Here is a 5423-nt window from a genome sequence, read left to right on the forward strand (position 1 = left end):
AATAACAAAAACAAAGAGAAACCCCACCAACTGGGAGAACATTTTTGCACCCAACACTAATGATAAAGGACTGATCACAAAAATCTGCAAAGAGCTGATGAGACTCAACAACAACAAAGAAAATAATCCAGTCAAAAAATGGGCAGAAGAGCTTAAAAGAAACTTCTCTGAAGAGGAAATGCAAATGGCCAACAGGCATATGAAAAAATGTTCAACATCACTTGTCATCAGGGAAATGCAAATCAAAACTACCATGAGATACCATCTTACACCAGTGAGAATGGCACATATTAAAAAAACTAGCAACAACAAATGTTGGCGAGGGTGTGGAGAAAAAGGAACTCTTCTGCACTGTTGGTGGGAGTGCAAACTGGTCCAACCACTGTGGAAAGCTGTGTGGAGATTTCTGGACCTACTAAACATAGAGCTTCCATATGACCCAGCAATTCCACTCCTAGGTATTTACCCAAAGGACACAGAAACATCAATTCCAAAGAACACCTGCACCCCTATGTTTATAGCAGCACTGTTTACAATAGCTAAGCTTTGGAAACAACCCAAATGCCCAAAAATAGATGACTGGATCAAGAAGATGTGGTACATATATACCATGGAATATTACTCAGCATTCAAAAAAGATAAACACATGCAATTTGCTGCAACATGGATGGCGCTGGAAGGGATCATGCTCAGCGAAATAAGCCAAAAAGAAAAAGAAAAATACCGGATGGTCTCACTCATAGCAGGAATCTAGAAAACTTAAATAATGGACCAGGAAAATGAAAAACTATAAGAAAGTGAAAATCAAAATCAACAAAAAACTATGAACCAGAGACACTTTTAGGGGGGCGGGGGCGGGAGGGGAGGGATTGGGGTCAGAATGGGGGCGGCAATTGTATGGGGAATATAACAATAAAATTTATAAAAAAAAAAAAAAAAGGAGATATTTACATTAAAAAAAAAAAAAAATTGGTCTTTATTTATTTTGCTGGCAATATAGATACCAAACCCCACAGAGCTGTAGGAGTACTGTGTGTGTGTGTGTGTGTGTGTGTGTGTGTGATGTTTTTAAGGAGCTGCTGGTATAGTGAGAATGCCCATCATGAGCAGATAGCAGCTACTTAACAGTCCCAGTAGCAACAAGATAATGTGACATTCTAAGTGGTGATGTCTGAAAAGGAGTTTGGAGAGTGTAGATTTTCATTTTGTATACTCATCTGAAAAGCCACTCAGGGAAAACTGAATTTCTAGTTCTGAAAAGAAGAAACAGCCTCTATATTTAGCAGGTCATTGCTTGGAGGTAATGAAATGCTTGCAAATAAATTCCAAGTTAATATGTTAAATTTCAGATCCTGCTGAAAACTAATCACCTCTTCATGCTTTTTCTATTTCATACCTAAGGCTCAGATGAATTCAATGCAGATCTTTATTCTTACAAATGAAGATAATTGGCAAATCTCCCTGCTTTCAAACATCTAGAGACTGTTTGCTTTTAAAAAATAGGGATTTTTGAAAGCACTCACTGTAGTTAATATTTTATAGGTTATTTAAACTTTCCTTTCCCTTGTAGGTATCTGAAATTTAGTTAAAGAGAAATATTGTTTTAAATCAAAAATTCACATTTCTGCAAGGATGTTCAAAATATTTAAAATGTTTTGAAATGCAGTTAATTTATTTTTAAAATTTTAATGTTTTTTAAACAATATTTGCTTCCCCCCACCTCCTCAGGTTGAGTCCCCATAGAATTTTCTTCCCCAAGGCACCTGTGCACCATCACCACAGTCTCCTGTGCTCCTCCCTCCCTCCCTCTCCCTCCTCCTCCACTGCAGGATGTCTCTGATTTATAATTGTCTGTTTTTGCTTTGTTGTGTTTTGTACTGTTATTATTTTTTTTTACACTGATGTCTTATTTGGTTCCCCTATATTCCTGCTATAAGTGAAACCATCCGATATTTTTCTTTTTCCTTCTGGCTTATTTCACTGAGCATAAAAAATATGGAACGCTTCACGAATTTGCGTTTCATCCTTGTGCAGGGGCCTTGCTAATCTCTGTATCATTTCAATTTTAGTATATGTGCTGCCAAAGTGAGCTCTGAAATGCAGTTTAGCAAGTTTTTTTTCTTTTGAGAGCATAAATAACTTTCTTTTTTAAAAATTATTTATTTATTTATATATACTTTACATGATTGCTTTTTTTTTTTTTTTTTTTGACAATGCTTGCTTTCATTTCTCAGGTGTAGTTCCCATAGATTTTCCACCACCAATTCACCAGTGCAAGTGTTTTTTAATGTTTGCCACTAGGTAAGAACTATTAGAGAAGATGGGGCAGGAGACCTGAGAGTTGGAGGGCAGGGCATCACACCAGGGTGTTATAGCAGCCACTAAGTTACTGGGCTGTCTTCCAAATTCCAGCTCTGCCACATTCCAGTGTGTGCTCCTGGAAGGGTTCCTCAATTTCTCCGTGCCCTCAAATATAAAATTGATACAATAATGATAATGATAATTGCATAGGGTTTTCTGAGGAATAATATTTGCCAAGCACTGGAGCAGTGCCTGGCATACAGTAAATGCTGTATAGGTAGGTATTTGTTGAATAAAGCTGTTGTGGTTACATTAATTGCTAATATGGACTAAGCTCATACTCTACACCACGCATTGTACTAAACAATTTGTGTAGATTATCTCCTTTAGGCCTCATCACAGCCTTTGGAAGCTGATATTATCATTATCTTCATCTTATAGATGTGGAAACTGAGCATTAAAGTGACCAAGGAACTTGTTTAAGGTTAGAGATGTGAGCCAGCAGCAGTTTGGAATCTATGCAGCCTTAGTCTAAAGAGCCTGCACCCTCACTTGGCTTATAGTTTAGTATAAGATATGTAAAAAAAGGTAAACCAGCAGCATACATTTTATGAGTTCTAGAAATATACACACAGATACATCACCCCAACCAATAATTTACTTAGTACATACACAATTTATATAACTTGTGCCTGCCTTTGTTTTCTGTGTTCTCTATTTCAGAAAAGAAATTAGATTGTGGAGCACCCTTTAACATTCAACATCTTGGGGGAAAGAAGGTAATTATTTTTTTAAAGGGGGACGTTATGAGTAATTTATGCTCATTTATACTCTTATAAAACAAATTTGCATCTAAACATTTTCTTGGTATGTTAAAAAAATTCTAACAATAAACCTACAAGGAATCTAATGTGTCATGCGCAGTTAGAAATGTATTTTTTTTCCTTCTCAATCTGTCATTAAAGACCCAGGTTCACTTTTTCTACTTTTCATTCCACTGTTCTTAGCACGTTAGCTTGAGATTTCATGGTCTCAGGATGTCTCCTTCAATGGTGTGTGGGTGTGAGAGGATTCACCAGAGACAGAGTGGGGAGAACAGGCAGATCCACTGAAATACACTGCTGAGGGGAGCAGCAGGAGAGTCAGGAGAGGTTTGCTGCGCCATGTGGGTAACTCCCTGGCTAGGAATTGAACTTGTGCTACAGTGGCTGCGGATAGTTTCATAGGTTGCGTCCTAACCCCTTGTACCACCACGTGGGGGTTGGGGGCCCGAAACACTTCTTTTTACTGGAATATAATGTTTAGAGACTGAGCAATATATAGTGACTTTCTTTCCCATAGATGGAGAGCTTTATTCTCTCATGTCACTCCTTGTCCATATCATAATTTTTGGTTTAGTCAATATTTACTGATTATAATGGATGATATAATATAATTCATATAAGGTGTTGTGATTATATTTCTATTCTTATGCAAATTTCTGTTTTTTTCCCCTTGCTAATTCTTCAATTTTTTATTTTCTACTTTTCTGTTTACTTTCTTTTATATACTGGTGCATCTCAACTTCCCCAGCTGTTTCTTAATGAATTTTTCCTCACAAATACATCATAAAATCTATCATCTCCATTTTATTTTGATTGTTTTCTTCTGGGCATTTCTTTTAGTCATTTGTTCGAACCTATAATGGTTGATTTCTTGGCCTATTTTAATGTTATGGCCCTGGAAATTTTTTTTCTCCTATTATGGGAGGGAGCAGAGGCAGGAAGGAGAGTGTCCATTTGATGTTCTTTTGTTAGATTTCCTTGTTTTCCTTGACTTGGATCCCATGATTTCCTTTTTCTTATTTTATTCTCATATTTTGATGGGTAATATTCTCCAAAAATTCCTGCATCTCTAAAAATGTATTCATTTTACCATTTATCTTGATTAGTAGCTTGGCTAGGTATAGAATATGAGGCTGAAAATCTTTTTTCACAAAGAATTTAATTATGCTGTTCATACATACCCCCCTCCTCCCTTTCTGTTGCCCTAGGAGCATAATATTCTTCTTATATTTGATCCTTAATAGACTTTTCATTTTCTCTGAAAGTTTGGAATGCTTATTCCTGGTCCTGTGAAATTTCATGGTGATTTCTATCTACATCATTTTTTTGGTTGTTGTTCACTATGCTTTGTGCCCAGTGGGTTTTTTAAATCTGGACTTCAAGTCCTTACTTTCTGGGAAATACTCTTGATTTTATGCTGTATAATTTCTACTCATCTGCATTCTTTCCTTCCTCAGGAATTTTAGATATTATTAGATTATTAGGTATTTGATCTCTCTCATACTTCTTCCATTTTATCTTTAAACCCTTTGTTAAATGTTTTTCCATTTCCATATTCTTTATTTTTCATAGCTTCTATTTGTTGTGCTACTTTTTTAAAAATAGAAACCTGTTGCAACTTGATTTAATACCCAATATTTCCTCCAATGATAATGAAATACATATTTGCCTTCCATATTATGATTTATGTGGTCTCTCTATATGTATCCTTGTGAAATATGTATGATGAACAGAGTGTAAACCAACTTATTTATGTTAACAATTGTTTAAAAAGTACTATTTAAATTTTTTTTATTTATGCATACAAAAACTGGGGTACAGGCCAGAGAGAGTAGGGAGCAAAACAGGCGGATCTACTGAAATACACTGCCGAGGGGAGCAGCGGCTGAGACAGGAGAGGTCTGCTGCGTCAATGTTGCTCCCTGGCCAGCTGGGGATCAAACTCTTGCTGCAGTGGCTGCCATTTGCCTGATAGTGCTGTCTTTAACCCCTATGCCACCAGGGAGACCCCTTAAAAAGTACTATTAAGCTAGGTATGTAAACTTGCTCATCCTTGGATCAAAGAGAAAAGAGAAACATGAGCCATTATGTGATTTCATGTAAAATAATTTTTTTTAAGGTTTATTTTATTTATACAAGAGCTGGGGTATAGGCCAGATGCACGGGAGGATGAGAGGATTCACTAGAGAGAGAGTGGGGAACAGAACAGGTAGACTGACGAAATACACTGCTGGGGGGAGCAGCAGGCGAGTCAGGAGAGGTCTGCCGCGCCATGTGGGACCCTCGCTGGCCGACCGG

At 37.0% G+C, this 5423-nt stretch overlaps 1 non-coding gene across 1 annotated transcript; it reads right to left on the bottom strand.

The window, feature by feature from the left end:
• Positions 1 to 1989: 1989 nt before the first annotated feature.
• On the bottom strand, positions 1990 to 2093 carry LOC119251656 (U6 spliceosomal RNA). Its single transcript, XR_005126559.1, has one exon. It is a non-coding gene; the product is annotated as a U6 spliceosomal RNA (small nuclear RNA).
• Between the last annotated feature and the right edge of the window lie 3330 nt (positions 2094 to 5423).

The sequence above is a fragment of the Talpa occidentalis genome, unplaced genomic scaffold (assembly GCF_014898055.3).
Source record: "Talpa occidentalis isolate TD23 unplaced genomic scaffold, MPIMG_talOcc4v2.1, whole genome shotgun sequence".
NCBI classification, from domain to species: domain Eukaryota; kingdom Metazoa; phylum Chordata; class Mammalia; order Eulipotyphla; family Talpidae; genus Talpa; species Talpa occidentalis.